Source organism: Falco peregrinus, chromosome 2, assembly GCF_023634155.1.
Source record: "Falco peregrinus isolate bFalPer1 chromosome 2, bFalPer1.pri, whole genome shotgun sequence".
Taxonomy (NCBI): domain Eukaryota; kingdom Metazoa; phylum Chordata; class Aves; order Falconiformes; family Falconidae; genus Falco; species Falco peregrinus.
Window position 1 is genome coordinate 91,536,208 of NC_073722.1, and position 23,606 is coordinate 91,559,813.

The 23,606-nt window shown below is 43.5% G+C and overlaps 1 long non-coding RNA gene across 1 annotated transcript; it reads right to left on the reverse strand.

Annotated features, from left to right (window-relative positions):
- Nucleotides 1-699: 699 nt before the first annotated feature.
- LOC114011028 (uncharacterized) lies at nucleotides 700-23,047 on the reverse strand. Its single transcript, XR_008745910.1, has 8 exons — nucleotides 22,995-23,047; nucleotides 20,147-20,215; nucleotides 18,862-19,010; nucleotides 14,150-14,282; nucleotides 11,503-11,625; nucleotides 5,840-6,013; nucleotides 1,936-2,032; nucleotides 700-919 (listed from the first exon to the last, which is right to left on the reverse strand). It is a non-coding gene; the product is annotated as an uncharacterized LOC114011028 (long non-coding RNA).
- Between the last annotated feature and the right edge of the window lie 559 nt (nucleotides 23,048-23,606).

Consider the following 23,606-nt stretch of genomic DNA (forward strand, 5'->3'; position numbering starts at 1 on the left):
CAAACTCCACACTTTAGGGCCCAGCAGTTCCATTAATGAGATATGTTAATCAACGGACAGATCTGAGATCTCAAGCTGTGTCAGTGCACTATAATATTTGGATATACAGCTATTTATAGCCAAAGAGACTTTGTGAAGTTTCACTTTCAACATGTACGCCAGACACTGTTTGGGAACTATTTGAATATTGTTCTGTGGATGGACAGACAGACAGACAGAAGGCAGACAGACATTTTTTCACAGGCTTTGGAGGTACAAATTTTCTGCTGTCAAGTACAGCTTAAATTTTCAAATGGAAATTTCATCAAAACCATCATAATTCATTAAACAAAGCAAACATTTCATAACCAGATCATCTGGGTATTCCACTGTTCTGGGTTTGCTTCTTTTTTTAATGTTTGCAGGGAATTTATTTATTAGACAACTCCATTTCTGGGAGTGCGGTGGCAAACTTTCAATGGGATTTAATTTCCCACTTTCTAGTGCCTTGAAAATCTGTTCTTTTTATAGATTTTGGCTTCTGTTTTTCCAGGCACCTCACCATATTCTTCATGGTACCTCTGGACTCAGATGGTTTAATGTGGTATGTAGCAAATGATCTTTATGTTCCATGGCAAACTGGATTTAAATGACAAGATCTTCTAAATTTGAGAAAGTGACCGTGGAAACCCTGCTTTCATTTATATTAAACCAGGTTCTTTCTCAATGAACTCATTATGGAAATGAAGAAAACGCCCCTTGCAGTGACAGCTGATACTTACACTGTCATTCAGCTCCAATTATTTTGTTCATTCACACATTTTCAATACCAGTGGGCTGCAAGGTTTTGAACTTGGAAAACACAAGAAGCTGCAAAACCTTTGAAGATGGCTTGAGACCGTGAGATAAGGACACAAATTGGAAGTGTCTGCCAAGACACCTAAAAGCAAAGATTAAGACCAACAATTTTAAAGGTATTTGAGTATTTCTCACATGTCAAGATCAGTTCTCATCATGGTCTGATATTAAAAAGTACACTGTGGCATTACCAGAATCAGTAATCGCTGCTCACCTTTCACCCTCTGTTGCTCATTTCCCTTCCATGCCAAAATGCTCTTTCCACTCATTTGTGCCAGGAAAACTCTGTGTGACCAGGCACTGAACCAGACGGAGGAACTTTTCCTGCTTTAAATAAACAAACACACTAAACTTTTTTTTTTTTTTTTTTTTGCCAAGTTGCCTGGCTCCTCCCATCTGGTTCCCAACCACAGGAGTAGTTGTGCCAGCATAGCAGCAAGAACAAGAGGCTGGGAGACAACAATGTCTTAAACCAATGTTACCACCAAGCAATTTGTAATATCAAACCACAGGCTAAATCTCAACTAAAAGCTTTTCGGGTTCAAAGTGAACACCTCTATTAAGATGAATTAAGCAATTCACAGTGTTCAGAGCTGCAGTTTCTAATGTAGTTTAATTTTTTATTTTCAACACTCATCCCCGTAGCAAAAATGGCCTGAAAGAAACCAGATAGGAAGACCTGTGTAGACGAGGTTTTCTGTATATATTTTGTTTAATACAAAAACACCTCTCTGCACTGCAGTTATTACCATTGTGACTCTACTATACTGCAGAGATACCAGAACTACCTTAAAATCCACTTGTGCCGGTCCTGATAACCATCTAGTCTCAACAACACAGGCTCAGCATGGACTAATTTGTCCCGACAAGATTATTTGCAAATTAGGTGAGGAGGTCAGACAGCTGCCCTATAACCACATAAAAATGTAGTAAACACTGGCTTCAAGTTTATACCCTACCTCCTTTTTACACGTTTTTCACAGGGCATTCACTGCACATGCCCCCTCAGTGCCAAGTTTCACCGACTCTTAAGCCCAGTTTCAGCCAAGAATATGGTTAAATGCCCTGCTCAGGCTGAGACGGCAGGTGTGTACTCACCTAAGGCAGATGTCTTTCAGCTGAAGGGTATGAAATAGATCCTCAGCTGGGAAGACTCAAGTGTGGTGATGGTTAACGCCATGCAGAAACTGGATCACTGGAATTAAACACAGGTAAAACTTAGGAGGATGGGAGCAGGTTTTGCCTTGAACTAACAAAATAATGGTTTCTAGATGTTTACACATCACATCCCTGTGCTAGATAGAAGAGCCTGTCCCATCTGGAGGGCTAAACTAGTCAGATGATGTTATTGTGAGAGCAATTTTGGATCACAATCAGAACATCCTCCTCCATTACACTTTGCAAAGGGTCTGTCTCTATTTTGTCATGCAGAGGCATGAGCTGCCTGTCAGTGAAATGAGCAGAGTACTGAGGGATTTCCCACACACCATGACCCCAAACCCACGGACTCACATGAACTCATTCCAGATGTCTCAACAGTTTGTATTGACATGTGGCATGAGCATGCCCAAATAACAGAAGGAGCCGGAAGAAGATTCATACTTGTCTTTAATTCTCAGCTTCATAGTCTATCTGGAAAACGCATTCCTGGAGCTTATGCCCTGCTCTGCATTTCTGGAATCTGGGAAGCACTAACAAAAGCAAGACTGCCTGGTTTGCGCCACTGCACACCCTATGAAAAACAAGGCACAAGGGCAATATACTACTCTTAATCTTACATGTATGTAGAAACGGTGTGTGACCACTAACATGGGGATGCATCACAGGCATATCCTACATGCCAGTGTAGGCAGACAGCACACAAAAGCAGGCACACACACTACACCGACCAAGCCCCAGTGTATTCTTCCAGTACTGTCACAAGGGCAAGAAGATGCAGAAGTACTTAGAACAAGAATAAGAAATGCCATACTGTCTCAGACCAAAACCCAACCTAGCTCAGTACCTGATCTCTACCAGAAGGCATGGGCAGCCTGCTTAAGGTAGAATACAAACCTCACATCCCCTATGACTGATTTTGCCCTGTTATACCTGGCTATCATTTTAGTAATCTGCTTAAAGACTTCCTACATCAGGTGGCTAGCACAGCCATCGGTGGAGCCACTCTCCATTTACACATCTAAATGTTCTTTGAACATTTTTGTGCCTTTGGCTGCTGTATTCCTTGGCAATGACTTCTGCAATCTATTTAGCCACTCATGTCATGACTTACTTCCTTTGATTTGTTTAAAACTTACTACCTAGAGGGTTCTTCTGGTCCTCCTGACTCCAAAGCCCCCTCATGAGAGCTGTTCAGGAGTTTTTTCGGTGCAATTTCATTGGGAAAGGTCAGTTAAGTTAAACTGAAATTTACCACAGAAAGAATATGAGAGTTTCAAAAAGAATATGTTCTCAGGTCCTGCATGGAATCTCTTCTGCCACTCCACTCCACATCCTGCTTTTAGGATTACTGTGTGTAATGTGGGGTACCCAGAGTTTCACACTACTTGCAAGTATTTAATCCATGTATACAAAACTGAGTGCTTCCAGGAAGGCAAGCTACAAAAGTGCGGCCCAACCATCCATTGTACCTGAGCTAGTACACTCAGACACAGCGTGGAAGGCTCTGGTTCTAGTCCGTGACGTAAGGTACAGACCTGAGCTTTGGTTTCCCATCCCACAGCCACATGCCATCATTACTGGTTTATTCTGGGGTGATTTAACAACTTCTAGTTTTGAGTAACCATATGCTTGTTTTAAACTAGGATAGACATGAAACCCCTTTCTGCATCCCAGTTCAGTTCTCTGCACATTTCTTGTTCACTTGACCTTTACTCTTGAACTCCTACTTCCACAAATGTGCCTTTGCTGCTCCAGCAGAGATCTACCTGACTTCCCAAACTTACCTCTTCCCTGTACCTCCCTATCTGTTGAGCAGGCATGTACCCTGTTACTGCACTGAGGTCTCCCTCACTCAGATCCTGACACGTACTCTCTGTCCCTGACACCCTGGGTCTAATTCTGACAAAGGTAGATGGATGCAGTATAGATTTCTTCACCTGAGCGAGTACCATTAGGAAACCTTTGCAGCCAATAACAAGAAATAGAAATTTCCAGAGTGTGATTCAGATTACCCTGAAGTGAATCACTAAACTGAAATATGGATGACAGTGTAAACACCTAAACTCAGTTAAAAGAAATCATGCCTTCTGTCTTTGGTAAGACTCCTCTTGGCCACAAAAGAACATCACATGCTCCAATTAGTTCCTTGTCATTTTGGGTGCTTTAAAAGGAGTGAATACTCTCTTCCCATTATCCTTAGTTTCAATGGCACTGTCTTCTGACTCTCCTGCTTTTCCTCTTCCTTTTGAATGGTCTTGTTTCCTACCAGTCACATCAGCTGATATCTCACCAACCTACTACCTAGTAGTCCTGCTACCAAGAGCAGTCGTCTTGTCCCAGTAGAAAAGCATTCTAACACTGTGTTACACTGTTCGGAAGCCCCTTTGTGAAAACCAGCTAGAGATGTTCTCAGCTGGCTGTGAGTAATTAAACTGAAATGACAGGTAGAGTTGTCTGCACAGAACAGAAGTTTCAGGTGCCCCCAAAATTAATTCAGATTTTTGGCACAAACATGATCTCCTAGCACCAAAACATAACGACACACAGAGATAAGCAATTAACTTTACTAACTACTAAATCAAATCTTTGGAAAAAAGGTTTTTTTCACCACTTCAGGGGTAAACTAAACAGTTTCTGTAAGACTCCTGCTCACTAATTTGGGAGTTTCAAAGGACGTGGGGCAAGAAACAGTGGTAACATCCTGGGGCCTTCCCTGCAAACACCCCATGGCTTTCCTCCATCTCATGTATCTGAGTAAGAATCTGAACCCCAAATTCACCACTTTGGTGTTAAAATGGCCTGGGGATGGGGCAGTCCCTCAGGCAGGCAGAAGCCATTGTAATTCTAAAAGCTTTTTAGGTAAGCGGCTGAATTGGTTTCTGTTTGAGCAAATCTTACATATAAAGAGGTAGCCCCATCGGAGGGTGACATAACCCAGATGCCACAGTGACTTGACACTGACTTTACAGCACTCTAGAGAAAGGAAGCAACTTCCCCTTGATCAGGCAACACCCGGGACCTCTCCTGCATCACTGAACACTCAGAAATGCCCCATCCCACTTACCTCCCCCTAGACAAAATGAAATGTTGTCCCCTATGCATCATTCATCAAAGCCAGGCCTTGTAATTAATAGCACCATTTGTTCAGGGGATTTCAACAGGTACTGAAATCCAAAGCATCAAAGCATGGACAGTCTTGTTCTGGTCTGGCAGATATAAATATGCCAGGATGACTTTCACAGACATGTGACTCAGGAATCATTGTCCCTGTAAAAAGGGTTTTAAAGTGTGGAGATACTGCAAACTAGGTTCTCAGCTCCGGCACAGACGATACTAAGAAAGCAGTGTTACATGAGGGGGACCACATTTTTGGTTTTGCTGAGGCAAGACTTTGGGCTGGAATGGTGCTTCACAAAAATGGGAACAGCCACAATTACAACAAATACCAAAGATCTAAACATGCAACAAACTCGGAGCAGCGAGGTACAATGCAGGCCTGGTCGTGCTGCCTTTTCCTTTGGCAGCACCTTCCATCACAGCAGCAGAAACAAAGGAGCGGCTGCTGCGAAGAGGCCATTCCCCATATCAGAGGTTCAGTCCAGACCTTCCCAAGCCAGAGACACAGGACTTCCTCTCTCCTAGCCCTGCAGCACACAATGGCTCAACCCAGCACAACATCTCAGCCTCCTTCTTAAAACTCCTCAGCTCCTCTGGAATAATTTTTTGGGGCCTGTGGTTTTTCAGCAAAGTGGAATTTAAAGAACAGAACCTTGGTTCATTACATCATGGCTCCAGTAATGTCTAGGAACATTTTGCATTTGATAAAATCTCCCCAGATTACCTTCTGAAAGCCTTGCGGTCAAGTCACGTGGCTGGAAACACAAGAATGATGTAAGTAACCACTGAATAGCTCATAGATCAGTTCTTTCATGATGCTAGCAGAGAAACATGGGAGAGGTGTCACTCCTTCTTCAAGGGAACGTGGTAATTAGCTGAAGTCAAGGAACTGCTATGCCTATGGAGAGACAGGAAGAATGGCTTGGAGTTAACACATGCTTAGTCTCACTTTGCACAAATTCTGGATCCTAAGTTGCTCACAGCGTCTACTTTCTGCATGAGTGTTGCCTCTCCTTATCTGTCCCTCTGTGTCTCGGTCTCCTCTGAGTGTATTATCCCACCTTCTGCCCGGGTGGTTTGAAAGCTCTCTGAGGAAAGAAGGTGGAAGACCCATCCTTCACTGTCAGTTTGTATGGTGTGAGACTTTGCTCGCAGTCCTGGTTCTTTCAATAGAGGTGAACCTTCCTTCAAGTTAGGATTCACGTCTGAAGCTTGGCTATATGGGTGCTAGGGTGGATGGTCACAGGGCATCCCCTCCAGTCTAAAAGGTTAACAGATCTTGCCTCTGTTAATCCCAGATAAAAATGGCAAAGCACTGGGAGATGAAAAATGCCAAGGATGTGAGAAGGATCTGCCTGAGGTAAACTTTTCCAAGAAACCATTACTTTAAAGGGAATCTGTACATTCTGCCTTCAGGAGACAAACAATTTTGTGATCTATTATTAAATGGATAAACCCTGTGCTTTGGTGGAGTGCTGTACCTTGCCTTCCAGAGACAAAGTGTGAACATTAAATCTTAATGTAAAGCTGTGTAAATACAATTTGTGTGTTTAATGATGCAAAGATGAGCAGGAGTCAACCTTAAAATTCTGACCTCAGTTGACTTCTCCCATGCCATTCAAGTCAAAGACAAATTGAGACACAAGAACGAAGAATTCTGATTCTGAGACTGTACTTAGAACCACTAGTTCATGCTGCTTCTCATCAGAGCAATGTCACCATGAGACTCTTATTCAACTGAGAAAACAGAAGTGACAGCAGCTCTTTGTTGCGATTGGCCCCTAAGCTTCCCTTGTCACACCGTAATTACTTAGCTGGATTGCTTTATTGCAATTTGGATATTTCATTCGCAAGTGCATTTGGATGGCTAATTCAAAGTCTTGAAACCAGAGAAAACTACAGTGGATGATTCTCTTAATTAGGTGGCTCATCCATTTTGCTTGCTTTCTGTTACAGAATTAACAAAAGTCTTTATTTTTGCCTTGAATACTCAAAGGAATTGGAGGTTTTTTTCTAAGCACAAGAGTCAAGGACAGTACCCGTCCCAAAGAGCTGACTGCCCAGAACGGACAACAGGTAAGAAAAAACTCCAATCAGTATTAACACTAGCTCCTCCTCCTTATAAATCCGGAAACAAACTATGAGGAGGTGGAATGACTCGCCCGGCATCACTTCAGCTGAATCAGAACTCACAGCACTGGGTAATGATTCAAGCAGAAGACCACCCTTCCTCTTGAACAGTAGCTGGAGGTCTGAGCGCGAGTAGCCCGGCGAAGGAAGGATTATATGGTTCACATAGCTGAAGACTCCTGAATACCCTGAGGCTTTGCCACAAACTGCCTCCCCTCCACGCCTTGGCACAGGATCCTTGTCAAAGGAGCTGAAGATAAATGCTCAAGTCTGGTATTGCTCCCAGTGGCCCATCTGCAAGCTTTGGCACTAACTTCCTGGTAGGTGCCTCCCTTTCAAACTGGAATCCAATTTACAAAGCCTTTAATTTTAAACTTTCTCATCACTGACTTAATAAAACTAAATGACAGGTAATGGTCCCAGAAGCCAGGAACTATTAGATTCTTCTCAACACTAATAAGGACTGATCAGATGCTTGTGCGCTCCTTTTCCAGCTCACGAAAGCCCAGCTCCCCAAGGACTCTGCAACCGGGGGAGAAACGGGAAACCAACCCTCTCACAGGCAAGGGAAGAAGGGAGAGAAAAGGAAAAAAAAAAAAAGAAGGAAAAAACCATGTCAATGCGAACACTTAAAACTGAAAATGGGTAGCTGGGTCACTGTAGATAATGCCTGCTCTCTTTCTGGAGTTCATTTGGGGCCCACGTGCTCGCTCCATTTCCCCAACAGGGCACTGGGGGCTCTCAGAGGCGCTACAGGCATCGTGGCTACACAGAGGCATGGAGCAAACCGGCTCTGATTTCTGCCCAAAGGCATCAGTGTCATACCGGTCGGGATGTCAGCTTGGGAGAATGTCAAGGCAGCAGTCACGGTGTGCTGTCACAAAGAGAAATAGATATCATTTCAAACACACAGCTCTAGAGAGAGGAGAGAGAGGCAGAAAAGAGAATCCCATAATGCACGTTTTTTTGGGGGGGGGGGGGGGCGGGGGGGGGTGGGGAGAGTGGGACAAGGAGGCTTAACTCTGCTTTGGCCATACTGAAGGAGGCAGAAATAGAGGATGCTCCGAATCTTTACAGCCAGTTTGTCACAAGGCCGGGAGGGGCAGGTGGCTACTCCAGAATGGACCCAATTCTCATCTCTTTGATACACTTCTGGTTAGAAAAAAAGGATCTGGAATTGGCCTCCACAGTGTATTTCCTGATTTAAGGAGCTCCTTGACCAGCACAAAGCTTTAGTCTTCACCTCTAGCACAAAGGAGAACAACGGTGGTGTGGTGGCAATGAACAGAGCTCCAGTGGTTTTCTGTCCTCCTCAACTTACACCTCCATGCTGTAGTGACAGAGGAGGCTTAAAACCCAACCTCATTCCTGCCCCAGCTGTCAGTAAAAAACAGGTCTTACAGTCTCCACATCCCAGGTCTGAGGCAAGCCTGGCTTACACACATCGCGTTACCCACTCTCCAGAGAAGGGTGGCTATTACACTTGCATCTTCCCCCATCACAGAAACCCAGCAAAGTTCCTTAGGCATTCTTTGGAGACACTCTACCTCATCTACCTCTTATCCCGGTGACAGAAGACCACCATGGCATAGTCAGGACTGCAAAACACAGCATCAGACTCTCCTCCACCACAAGACCATGCTGGCACAGCTCCTCCCTCTTTGCTTCTCTTTTTGTCAGTATTATCTGGCTTTTGCTGTTGTTTCACTGCTGTTCAGGATGGTATTAGATCTGCTGCTACTTCTCTTTCCCAGACCACACTTTTTTCATGCCAATTTTCTATCCTTCCATGGTTGCAAGGGCATTTGTCATGCAGCACACCCAGCTGGAGAGGAAACACTTCTTTGTTGGAGGGGAAAGAGAGTCTTCACTTCTGTCCCTTTCCCACGGCTAGGAGGAGGACTGAAGAGAAGAAGCTATCCATTGTAAAAGAGTCCCTCAGACCAGCTGATATCACTGCCCAACAAGGAAAACAAGGTCCACAAGAATACAGGAGACAGCTGGTGACAGTCCTGGAAGGAATTTCAAGCCAATCCTTTTGGCTAGGACAGAAGAAGAAATGAACACAGGAGGTACTTGGGGTTTAACACAAATCAAGGCTAAGGATTAAATCTGATGGATGCTGCCAGCTATTCTCTTCAGTTTTGGGGTGCCAGGTGGTAGTAAACCCTGATCACTAGTGGCAGCTGTCACTTTTACTGGTTTGAACAGATAAAATTTCATGAGATACCTGGCAAGAGTTCTGTCCACAGAAAACAGTGACAGTACCACAGTATTCCCAGTATCTTCCTCTAGGTTTAGGTAATTATTTTGAAAGCAATAAACACTTTTCATATAACACCTTTTAGTGTCACGAAAACGCTATCCAAAGGCATATGTATTTTAACAAAAGGAAAGGGGATGGAGTTAATTATTGAGAGAAACATGACATTTCCAAGAGCTAATTATTCCTCGTTCCCCGTAAATTATTTGCTTTTTGCCCACGTGCAAAAAGGGAACAGCACCAATGAGTCTCAGGCTTCATCTTTGAAGGCATCCTAGTGGAAGGCCTGGAGACAACACAGCAAGCTTATCTTATTACCTCCACCACTGCTGTCTGTGTAGCATTTTTGATATACAAAGTCTGTATCACAGAAAGCTCTGGAGCCTGTTGCAATATAATTAATGTGATAGGAAATCTTGTACTGGAGCACAGCCAGGATTTTCATCACACTCAAGCCTCACTCAGTAACCACTGGACTTTCCATTCCTCCCTCAGCCACCCACCTTATTTGTCTTTGCTTCCCAATTCTTCTGAAGCACCTTTTAAACCCTATTGACATGATTGTTAGCTATAGTAGCATGCAGGATCTACAAAGGGCTCGCTCTGGAGCAAATTCCTTGCCTGCTGGCTCATCTCTAGCCTAAATCAAGGCTCTCTTATCCTTGCATATGACACTAGCTCATATAGCCTTAAAACCTCTCACTTCCCTATTCCCTTCAGACATTTTTAAACTTGAAGTGGTTCCTCCTTCCTCACCCCTGTCCTTCTTCTCCCAAGTCTGGCTTTCCACATAAAATTCTTTCAGCTTTTCTGAACAGTGAGAAATCTCCCAAGACTGCATTATTCTGGTTACCCCATACTTTGCCCTGTACTCTGGATCTCTCTGATAATAAGGTGCATACCCTGTACATTACAGCTGTAGAAAGAAGGGGGATTTATACATATGGCCTCTTCCAAGTGTAATACACAGGCCTGGATCCTCTCCCAACATCTGCTCTTAGTCTGGACAAAGGGAATGAAAGATGTTACAAGGTTTGTAGCTTGTGTAAGAAAGATCTCATGAAGAATTGCAATAGCATACTTCTAACCCATGGGAAATGGGTATGGACAACCTCTTGGAATGAGGTGTAGCCTTGACAGGGATGCTTCATCTTGCAACACTAGCTCTTTCACTGCACTCTTTACTAGTAAATAGCAAATAGCATTTGTATTGCTTCTTACCGCACCACAGTGTTGGACAGATGAAAATCTCTGTAGCACATAACAGATAGGATTAGCAAAGAGGCTTGCTGCATCCAGACAATAAATGGACAGCAGAGTGAAGAAGAGAAGCTGGTGTCTTTGTGTCTGCGGTTATGTATTTATCTGAATGTTTTCTTACTCTTTTGGGAAAATATGAACGACTACTTATGTTCTATTTCTACCTGTTGGTCACCAATGGGTTATACCAGGCTGTCACCACAAGCAAAGTGCTGGTTCACTTCATCCAAAATCTGCACCCATAGGGAAATGTAAGCAACTCCTTGCTGTAGTTTTGGTTTAACCTAGCTCTAATGCAACCCAACCCTTTTCACTAATTATACTTCCCTGTCCCCAGATTTAAAGGATTTTTGTTTCTTATGAGAACACCAATGTAACTGTGGATTTTCTTACGCTCCATGTAAGGCCTGTTACTCAGAAAAACTCAAAGGACCATCATGCTTTATGTCCCTGGCTTGGGTATGATCATATTTTACACTAGAACAAAGCACATGGTAAATTCCTGAAGTCTGTTAGTCAACTTGCTTTTCACAGGGTAAGATGACAATATAGGATCTACTATGAGGCCACAAGTTTCACAACATCTAGACCAAAAAAAAAATGCCTTAGATGCCCACCTCCCATGGGAAACCTAAATATCAGCCCTAATGCATCTCAGGTGGGGAGCCCAAAAGCCAGAGTTACTCTAAATCTGTAACTGAAAGTTTGGATAACTAATTCTGTTGGAGCTTTACCTGTGTTTGGCATCCCTGGATATGCCCTCTTTGTCCAGCTGATAGTTCTGTCCTCATGAGATTTCAATGCTTCAGACACTCCCCCAGGATTTAAGCTTGTTGGAGCAGTATCTGTGTTTGGACCTGCATGAAGAGTCCATCAAAAAACTCTGTAAATTCAAGATGCTTGAGGTGCCCTGAAGTTCCTGGGTGGGAAAACAGAAGTCCTCACCCTGCAATAAAACTACGCAGGAGCAAACCAAGGACAGCAGGACTTCTTTCATAAACACTGTTGATCTTTAAAACAAACATTTCTCAGCCAACCTCCAGGCTACGTATTCCATCTGTCACAGAAAATAATGGCGAAAAAGGGTGTTTCTGTCTTGATGGAAGAAGAGCTGAACTGCTGTCTTGATTCTGCCACCGCCTCTTTTTTAGACTCAGGGCTAATTGTTCCATTTCCAGACCTCAGCTCCCCATTTGTAAAAGAGACAGAGCAGCTACAAGTCTCTCTCTCTCTCCTCCTCCTCCTCTCACCATTCACTGTCTTGTTTATTCAGGCATTTCACAGAACTAACTAGCTAAGACCTAGTGCAATGATTTCATCTGGGATCTTATTGGAGTGGCAAATAATAAATAATAAGAGAGGAGCTGTCTGTCCCAGCAAATTGAGAACAAAAGATGAGATGCTGTAATCTGGATGAATATAGAATTATTCACCCCCATGCCATGGCCTGTTTGACTTTAAGAGAGCTGTGCAGCATATGCACAACGCAGCTGGATTCTGGGTGTGAAGCACAGCCCTGAGAAGAAGAGCTTTGCAGTGAGTATTAGCAGCAGAATCTCACTAGTTGTTAAAAGCTGTGATCTCCTCTTAGACTATTATTTTATTAAGGAAAAGCACATCTCTTAGAAATCCCCGTCCCTGTTCCCCTCCTGTGACTTTCCTTCTTGAGTTCCCAGGACTATTTAATAAGGCATAGCTTTCAAAGGAGCAGAAGCATGACCAGATGGTCTAGCAAAACAGATCTTGTAAAAAACGAAAACTTGAGATGCATATGTGTCCCCTTGAAACAACTCTAAACATGGATTTTGAGGTGCACCATTTAAGGAAGGGCCGAGGGCCTGGATTGCTTTCTAACTGATATCTACCCAGTCACATATATGACAGACACTTATCCTTTTCACTGCTTGTTGTCTTTTCAAACCACACAACAGTGTCATTGTTCAGATGGCAACTTCACAGCAAAAGGCGATCGTCACATCCCTCAGCTGGAATTGGCTGCAGTTCAGATTTCAAAGCCCAGAGCAAGGTTTTTTCACTGAAGCTTTTCTTCTGGGAGCATGCTGACAACCCGAATGGCTTACCCTCAAATGTGCCAGGCCATAATAAAATCACCAGTCACTCAGGATCTTCTCCAGACCAGACAAAGGTACTGCAAGGGCAGGCAAAACAGATGCCCTGCAAATACCAGAAATCATGTGGTGTTTACTAGGACTCTCAGCCTTGTTCCTGCCACTCAGCTGGACCAGCTCCAGGCGTTCAGGGTTCACACTGGACTGACTCCAGATTAAATGACAATGTAATAATTTATGTGCGTCTCCATGCTTTGGTTTTAAAACCTCCAATTAAAAGGGTACAGGGACGCAGTAATTTCCTTGCTGAATCAGACCTGTGGGCCCGTTAACGCAGGATCCTATTCATTATGCTGGAGAATGGAAAGTTGACAACATAGCACTCTCTGCTCTGGTATTTGGGAAATTGTTGCTTTAAGAAGGATGACAAAGGAAAACTGAATAGTCAGGAGTAAAGAAAAAGAAAATCTTGCTGAGAGAAACAGAGAGCTTCTGCAATACTACCAGAATATTTGTAATCCATGCATGGCTCAGCCTGTGTGTTTCTAACAGCACTGTTGGGATGAGGAAAAGAATGGAAGTTCCATTGGGTACATAATTTTGTACTTTCATTAATTACTTGTGTTTTGTTTTGGAAAAGAACCCCCAAAATCCCAATATTTCATCCACAGTTTCATTTTGGACCCACTGAAATATGTTGGAGATGTCTTATACACAACCAAATACTACTAGAAAAAGAAGCAATAAGCAAAGAACTCATGTGGAAAGATAAAGAACACCTAAGTAAAACCTGTGGCTTCAACTGTGTCAGGTTCTCCCCCCTACTATTCCTCTGAAGACAAAAAAAAGAGCCAAATCATTGTGATTTCATCAACGATTTCAGTTTTGCCAAAATGACACTTTCCAATGGGAACCAGACTATCAAAGTATTTCTGAGCAATTCTATGTACAATAGTTCCTAGAGAGTATCTATGTGAGCTGTGATAATTAGGACAAGATTTTTAAAAATATGTAGCTGTGAGAGAATTCAATGCTTGGATATGGACTGTAAGGCCATGTGACTCCTACCACTCTGTTTTCACCTTCAGCTTTCAAGATGTTGGCTATGGACAAATACTACTTTGTTGTCAGCCAAGATACTGGGCTTATTATAGAGGAAACACATGTATCAGACAGCATCTGCCATGAAACTTTTCTTATTCAGTCTTGCTTAGCTGTTTTCATCAGCACAAAGATGACAAAACATAAAGGATATTTATCTTGTGTAGATGTCATTTAAACTTCTATAAATGTGACCAGAAATTATTCTTACCAGCTCAGGAGGATCCTTTTTTGGGAAGATTTTCAGTGCTAACAGCTTTTGCTTACATGAAAAATACTGTGCAGAAGTACTTTCTCAAGGCACGATAATAACCCAGCTGCCAGTGCCAACCAGCCTGAGGAATCTGAGAAGGGAATGAACATGTAAGTGTTCGTGCTGGATGGTCAGCTCCAGGACAGTTTGAAAAGCAGTGCTGCGCAGCTGCCTTGCCTTTAGAAGGAGCTTCTTCACAAAATGCTTCTTCCACAGCTATTTCCTACCAGTGGCAAGCTACTCCTGGCCTACAGCAGCACTGAACTGCTTCCTCCCTCCTGTCCTTGCACTGGCTCAGCTCCTTGGCCAGAAAGCAGAGGTGTAAGGCTATTTTCTATCTCTCCTCACTCTTTTCCCATCCAGAAGCTCTTTATAAGCATTCCCACCTGCTCCTCCACATTCAGATACCAGGTTGAGATAGTATGTGTAGGAGTATATTTGTTATTCCAACTCCCCAGAATAAGTGCTTTGCTGGACTTGGGCTGGTTGGTCCTGAAGTACAGGGAGATACTAAGACACAGAAGTATCATTCCTATTTTCCTCAATATATTAATTTTTAAATTTTCCCAGTCCTTTCAATCCTCTTCAAACTTTCACTTTTGGTCCTGTTTATAATTTGGCTGAGATACTGCCAGCTGTTTACCTGAACTCAGCCGGTCCGTTCCTATGAATTACCCTGGCGCAGTGAGTCCAACCAAATGACACGTTCCCCTGCCGGCTGGAAATGGCTTTCATACATGACTGAGGGCTAGAAAGGTCCTTATCTCTACACTTCAAAGAGCCTCCTCCCATTTGACAGCTTGGTGTCTCCCCCTGGATGATGTGAAAATCTTATTCTCAACAGTTTTAAGTCTTTTGATCTTCATAAAAGCCAGGTCACAGAACGTTTTACCCTGTATGTCTTGAGGAATGCCATAAACCCTGAGCCATTGCCACATCAGGCCTCAGTACCTCTAATCTCGCAGTATTTATGAGCTCATAGTTTCTTTGAAGGGACACAATCTACTTTAAAATCTTGTATTAAAATCAGAAATGTCATTACCTGTGCCTGCAATTTACATTAGTAAAAGAGGAATAAAATCCATAATCTACTACTTTTTCCTCCCACCAGTCCAACTTCTAGGTCATTTGCATTTACGTCCTCTCCAGTAACAAAAGCAGATGAGGGAATTTCCAGCCAATTTCATTCTCTGGGCAGTGCTGCACATGCCAGTACCACATTGCAAACATTGTGGGGGAGTATTTTAATGTAAATAAAGATAGCGTCTAATCCAGCATCTTTAAAATAAATGCATGAATCCATTTCTTTTAGTAACATTTTGTAAGTCTGTTAAAAATTCAGGACACAAGCTCATTGATGACTTAAGAAACTCGTATTAAAATTCTTATGTTTAAGAAACTCAGAAGATCAAAAGCAGAACGAGAAGGATTTATTTCTACACACTATTACTGCATCTTCTTTTATCTGTCTATGTGTCAGTATTTCTGAAAGTGCTTTTCATCACCTTGTTATCTTAGGGCCTGATCTCCATCCATAGTACTGAACACCACTGAGGTGCCGAGGGCCCTCACAACTTCACTGGTGATGTTTTGAGCCAATAGACCTCAGCAGGCCTGAACAGATTTCATCCTTGCCAGGTCTGGCCACGGTGTCATGTGTACTGTCAGTAGCTATCACCAAAGATATCTTTCTGCATTTTCTAAAATAAGCCAAGTCACAGAGAAAGAGGTAACATACCCTGAGACATTCCTGAGTTGAAGAATTCACATGGCACACTTGAAGGAATATGCCACAGATATAAAATCAGGCTTACAAGAACTCAAACAAGAAATGGGTCTGTCACCAAACTATTACCACCAACTCTAGAAGAACTAAAAAAAAATATATCTTTTTTTCTTTCCCAGCTTTGTTATCAGTGCATTCCAGCATAGATAGAATAAAGGCAAAAATTGTTTATGTAGCCCCATTTTGAGATGTCAGAAAGCAAGCAAATATCCCACCTTTTCTAGACCTGCCAGCCACGCAAGACATGCAGATACTCGAGCCTTGCTCTTGTCTGTTAGAAGAGGAAGATCAAACTCTGCCTCCCTCCCCACTCCAAAAGAACAGTGAATCATGAAAACTCGTGGCATTTTTACTATTTAAGTCAAGCAGAACACGGATCTTCCTTTTACAAACTGTGTCATGGAGTAAGTTCCCTCCTTCCCACTCAATGGATACGCATACAGAGACAGAAGGGTTGATTTAGTTTATGGCGATGCTTCACATTTCGTGGGGTATTCCCCATACCTCAACCACAAAAGTGACAACAAGCAAGTACATCCCAAATCATGGGGGAAAAGATGATGGATGTAAAGGGAATCTATTGGAATTATGTTGCATTACAAAGTAAGGGAGAAATGTTTCCAGTATCATTAAATTTCTCATTTATCCAGTGCATTTGTCCAGATCATAAGAATCACATCAGGGAAAACAACAACAACAAATCAACACAAAATCAAATAGGAAGGGAGAAAGGAAAGGCTGATAATACTAACACTACCTAAGAACTAAGACTCCCCAAGATGTCAAGTTTGACAGCTTCCTTTTCCTTCCCTTTGAAGGTAGGTTAAGGCAAGTAATGAAATTTTATACACAGTGCAAAGACAGGGAAGGGAAATAAAAACCCCCCAAAAATCAAAGGAAAGAAAAAAAAATCACAGGGCCTATGGGATGATGATAGAAAACCCCATACAAACGGTATCCCTCCCCAGCTGTCAGAGACATGAAGGCACCTGGTACAACCTTCATTGATAAAGGCTCAGATCCGTATCATTACGAGACAGCTCCCTGGGTCTGAGGCCTAATTTATGATTTTCAGATTGCCAGCTGTGACATAATTCACTGGGCAGCAAGACTGAGGTCAATATACGTTTAAGTAAAAAGGTTTTTCGTAAGCCTGTGGGGTCAATCAGGAAAAGCTGTCATTATTGGATGGGAGGGAAGACAGGGAGAATGGATGGGCTGGCAGGGGGAGGAGAAGTGACCAAGCAGTCAATTCCCGTTAAGTAACTAAGACCATTTTATTGCTAAACAGCAGTCTAGCAACAAAGCACATCCTGGAGCATGTGAGCTAAAGGATCTACTGCTTTGGAAAGAATTATTGTACCAAGGCTCCTGTCCCTTCTTCCCCATTACCCTCCTCCCAAATTCAGCTAGGACCCAGATTCAAATCCTTCATTCAGAGATGGAAGATGCACAGTTGAAAAGACCATTAAACCACCTGAACAGAGCTCAGTTCAAGCAACCTAAGGGCCCTGTGTACAAGGGAAGCATGACACAGGCCCTGCCCATGCCCTGCACCATGGCTTCAGCACCCTGTGGAACCTGAAAGGTAAGGCCTTCCAGAAACTGATGTTCCCCGTTTTATTCACACCTACCTTGCGGCTGCTATGATGTCATTTACTGCAAGACAAAACGCTTTACTCAGTAACTATATATTCATATTTAAGCTGTAAGATTCCTTGTGGATTGTTCTAGGGAAAAATCATGGCATCTAAACCAACTGACCTAGACTAGCTTGTACCCACTCCTTGAAGGAAAACATCCTCTGGTGTAGACAGGATTAATGACATGTTCCCTAGCCAAGTCTGAAACCTGCAATGTGCGTTTCTGACCCAAGTCAGCCCCATATATAAGAGAAGACAACTGGTATCTGTGATCAGGCCTGACTTCCTCAGAAAACTGGATCTAGCAGATCATGTTCAAGATGCCAAGATGAAATTAAAGCCAGACTTAGCAGACTAGAGTCCCCCCTGTTCTGCCTGCACCACCCCAAAGCAGCTGAGCCCTTTGCTTAGCCTGAAAAACTTCAATAGAAATAGGCCATGGAATACAGAGGAACGTGTCCTGTTTCAGCAGGGAGGGTGGGGAAGGCTGCCAACGGTGAGTAGGTAGTTTCAATAGCTTTTAATACTTGTATGGAAAAACAAATCGGTGAGAAGAGTTCAGAAACAAAGATAATCCAGCTCAAAGTGCTCATGGCATGACTACAGACAGAGGAAGTAACTATAGAAATCCATCTTCTTGTAGACTGCCTACAGATAGAGCTGGTAGCTGGAATACAGGCTCCTGGTAGGATGTAGCTGGCTGCCTGCACAAAAAAACCTGGGAAGCTGCTCCGCAGCCAAGCAGGCCTGGAAAGCAGTGTTGCTCACCAAGATTGTACCAGTGCTGTTCCAGAGAGCATGGATGTGGCCATCCAGTCCAGCTTGGTTTGGCACAAGAAGGTGGCTGCATAAACAGCGGTCAGAATGAGATCCAAAACCAAGACCATTGCTGCCACAAGAGAAGATGGCATGACACAAAAGAGACAGGCCGCCATGGGCAATTAACTGAGGCAGGGCAAAAACAAATTTGTTTGCTTTCTAGGTCCAGGCCACGACTGCTGACAGGGCTGGTGAGTCCTAAGAAGGCACTAAAGGGGAAGTCCAGGTTTCCTCCGTGAGCAGAAATGTGTTTTATGACTTTTCAATTCTAATGCAAGACCTCACTCTGACTCACCACATAAGCTGGTTACTGCTTATACTGTTTCAAATTTACTTTCCCTCCAGCAAACTTCCCTACACTGACGTTAATTTCTTCTCCTTCTTTGCTGCTTGAATCCATCTCCTTACAGTACATAACTGACCTTTTTTTCCACATGTTGAGGGTTCTCTGCTGTGTGTATGGGATGCCAAGAGCCTCCTCCAGGAAACTCCTTGCTGCCCACATTCTCGTAAGCTTCTGCAGCTGTTTCTGGGGGTGCTTCTGGTTTTGTTCCAGGTAGATGGGTCATTTCTGTAACAAATCAGTGTGGAAACAACACTTCCATAAAAAGATTAGGCATATTAAAGAAAAATATCATGTAGCATCCATTTCAGACACAAGCTTTCTTGAGAAACAGGTATGGGTTGTCAGTTCAGGCCTCTGCTTTGAATAACTGAAATGTAAAGCAGCATATGGGGGTTAGAAGCATTTGCTTTCAGCATGGGACTCAGGGACCCAGCTCTTGCACATTCATGATTGAATATTAGATACACCTACCACCTCTGGGCTGGGCACCGCCATTACACAGTGTTTAGGTCAGACAGACTTCAACAACTCAGCTGTGAGGTGCACACAAGATTCAAGTATTTTCCTCATTATTATTGCAGAGGCCGTAAGTGGCAAAAGCAGCTCATGTTTTCTCCTGGTTTCTAACTTGCGGGAAAGCTCGTTATCAGCAGGGCATCCTTGAAACAGCAACCAAGAGCATTAACTTTTAATATTTAATGTATTCCTCAGGCTCTGGGAGAGCAATGTGAGAAATATCCCGTAAAAATCTATTAGTGTTAATAAAATACCACCCAACAGGTTGTCCATTATCAGCAATTAAAGTTTTCAAAGCAGGTCAGATAACTCTCTGGAATGATTTGTGTGGCCTTTACATCCGTTCTTCTCCTTCTTCCATTTTTTTTTCTTTATTAAACTTTCTCAACTATTTTTTTTTTTTCCTCCCTCCCACAGCACAGTCTGAGCCCTACCCAGTGAATTATAGCACTAATGAGGTGTTTATACTCTCTGCCCATCAATCACAGATGTGTGTGAGTGAAAGCGCCAGCCGATAGTCGGGAAGTGCTGCAGCCTTTGCTGTAGCCAAAGGAATATTAGACTGTAGCTAGATAAATCCCCTGCTCTTTTCCTTTGTTGCTCTTAGCCTCAGGGCAGGAGCAAATACACTCCGTCTGATTTTCTACCCAGCATAAAAACGGGGACATCCTTGTAGCTCACATATGTAACCTCTGTCCCTCTCACTTGTCTCACTTTACCCTTAGCAGCAGCAATGTGTCCCTGGAAAGCGACAACCCCAATAACCAAAGGAGCAGCTAACACAGGGTGCCATCAAATAAGGCAATAGCTTCCCCTCAGTCCTCCTATTTCAATGCTTTTCTCACCTTTTCCTTGTCGATGTCTGGCCATGAGTCCCCAGAAGACAGATCTGCTAATGTGCTGATGGTGGCACCCTGAAGGACCAACACCAAGACCATAATTAGAAATTAGTTAAGACTGGTTTCATTTTGTAATAAAAAAAACCCCAACCAACAAAAAACAAAACAAAAGCCAGACTTGGATTTTTAATAGTGAGGCTTTGGCTTTCTCACTGGTAATGAATTCATCTTAAAGAAAATTAAAATTAATCTAAATGAATAAATACCCATGTTTATGGAGGACTCAACTATATTTACACCTACACAAATGGAGTAATTAAATAAGGTCTCTGTGGTCTCAATTTAGCATAAACTGGCAGAGTGGGACTAATTCACGTGATGCTCACAAAGAACTCCTCAAGGTATGCCTACTGCAGCCTCAGAGTTCCTAGGGAGAAGACAAAGAGCTCATGGCTGGTGTCCCTGGCAGCCTTGCACAACCATAGGAAGTCCCCTACATCATCTTTAAAAAAGGGAGTTATGAGCAGAAAGAAGGAGCTACAGGGACTCAGCCATGGCTGGAAGGATGAAAATCAGTTCTTCAAAGCAGCTGCTTCTGTTCTAGTTCGACAGCAGGATCCCTGCAAAGTCGAGCACCCCACATGCGCTCATCACGTTAAGGGAGTCCAAAGCTGTGTGTGCAGCACTGGCAGCCTCCTGCCCAAGGAGCTGAGGTTTTAACCTCACCCCAGCACGTATTAGGGTGGAGCAAGCAGTTTTTTCTCATCCTGTTGAATGATTAGTATGTAGGGCTTTCATATTATTCTTAAAGAAAATTATGTTTTCACTGGAATGTGGTTGACCTTGATGGTGCTTTTTGGAGCAGTATCCATGCCTGCCCCCTCAATTTTTACAAAAATAGCTCCCAGCCATCCCATCTTCTCCCATTCCCACCATATTTATCTCTTCTCCTCCTGATGGGATCCTGTTCTATCCCTTTCTCTTCTCTGGCTTCCTCCCCACATGCCCAGGTGCAGAGCCGTGAAAGGCAGTTCTCTTTTCTTGCTCCATAGCTGCTCACCCATCGATCGCCACATTGCCCCTGAGGACAATGGCAGCCTTGGGGCCACCACTTTACTTCATCTGGGACAGGAGATTTCTTGTCTTTCCCCAGGTTCATGCCTAGGGCAGAGATTTTTAACTCTTATCAATCTGTAACTCCCTACTACTTTTGTAAGGAAGCCACAAGTCCTTGCACAGCTGATTCACATCTACTGGCAGAAATCATGTTCTTAATTACTTCTAATGAACTCTTTCCCAGATATCCATCATCCCCTCAGTCTGCTGGTAGAAAAGCTTGATGGAATTTTCCAGTGGAAATAAAAGCCTTTTGTCAGCCCAACTACTGGGTCAGCTCCCCATAGGAACCTGCCACAGACTCTGGAGGAACATCTCTACTGTAGACTGGGATAGCTCACTTTCTGACACTGTTGATAAGCACATTGATAAGCCACACAGACAACATCACCCTGCGGCCCTACTGCTTTTGGGGACTCAAGCAAATGCATCTGAAGGTAGTCTGGGTGCCTTGCCCTCCCACTCTGTCTGCTGGATAGACATCTGAATTTCTTGGTAGGGAGGAGGAACGAGAAGGGCAGAGAGGGAGACAAACACTGGTTTTTGTGGTAAGCAGCGGGGAGGGGGGACTTGGCAGCTCTTTGTAGCAGAGCAGGAAGTCTTAATACTTGGAGCCAGTTGACTAACCTCACTGGTGACCTTCCATCGTAGGCGCCAGTGCTCTCACACAGGGGAAAAAAACAGAAGGAGAGAAAGAAACAGAAGCTGAGAGAAAATGGTCCAAGCAATCACTGCAACACAGGGATGAAAGGGACACCACACTCCAGTCATTTGGTAATGATATCTATAAACATAGGGGGAGCACGGGAGGGGGACAGCAGACTCACTACCCTGATGCACCTCATAGATTCCATTTCTGTTCTTAAGGGTTAAGTTTCTATTTATGCACCAAAACGAGTGGTTGGATTTTCTCAAGAACTTGGCATGTTGAGAAAATATGGCTTTGAGTGTCCCAAGGGCTATATGTAAATCATGGGGTAGGTGTGTTGTGCAGTCTCAGTCCTGAATCATTCAGACTAGTGACATGACCAGAGAGCACTACAGCTCCCTGACTCACATGCCCAGGATTCCTTCCTACGGAAACCAGAGCGTGGGAGGGGAGAAAACAGAAATGGTGCACAGCCACATCTCACATCTGGGAAGACAGAAGACAGTCCTCAACACAAGAGTTGGGAAACACTGAATATCCCACAGTTTAGCTAAAGCCCCAGGGAGCTACTGGGTGAGAAGTTCCCCTAAGAACTCAAGTTCTTATAAATCTTGTCCTCTTCTGACATCCCAGGTAACAACAGGACAGAAAGAACAGGGATGCCCTACTTCACAATGTTCATGAATGAGGCAATCTCTTCAAATATGCTTCAAATATTCTTTCTGTTGCTAGAATTGAGTACTCAAAATATAATTTGTCACTGAAGTATTTTAAATATCTCTTGTACCCCAGTCTTCCTGTGTACAACTTATTATTTGTTGTTAAATTTACACAAAGACATTAGCCGAGTTTAGCAAATCGTTTCCTTCCATCACAGAAATGCAGCCATCTCCAAGGATGAATAAAGTAACCACTTAACAACACAACTTCTACAGTGGAAAAATACATACTGATTTTTTTGTAGTGCTGATGATGCCCATGCATGTTCTGAGACAGTGTGTGCAAGCATGTTTGAGAGACATCCCACAAGCTCCTCTGGTGCTTAGCACCCCCAACTCCCCACCCCGCCTGTCTGCCAGAGCACTCTACCTTGTAGCAGGGTCAGCAGAGAAGAACGTGCCTCCATGCACACTACAGAGCCTGGGAAAGAGGGGGGAGAGTGTGGGCAGCACGGTGGTTTATGGGTAGGAATTCCATGTTTAGGACAATACTAGGACTCAGCTGAAAATCATTAAGTTTGGTCACTTGAGTGCTTTTGAAATTCATGCCCCAGACATGAGTCTGAGGCAGCCCTGCTGCAGTGACTCATGTGGCGAGCACGTAAGGACCATACTGCACAAGGACTCATACAACAGAACCAGCTGTGTAAGGTGTAAACCAAAAAAAAAAAAAAAAATCTAATTAAGAACACCCTTAAATATGTCACGTGTGACACTGGCAGTGTTACATTCCACTTCATTTCTCCTTGCACTGTAGCCAGGATGGCAACACATATACCCTCCAAAGTCAACAAAGGCTTTTTGGACAATGCCCAAGAATCCGTAAGTTGGGCTTACTCCAGCAAACCTAGGGAGAAATGACCAGATCACAGCCAAAGGTTGTATTGCCACAACAGTGGATAAGCATGGAGCCAGCCTGGGCAAGCCAGAGTGAAACACATTGATTTTATACTGCCAATATAGCCTCTGTGAGACCCGCTGG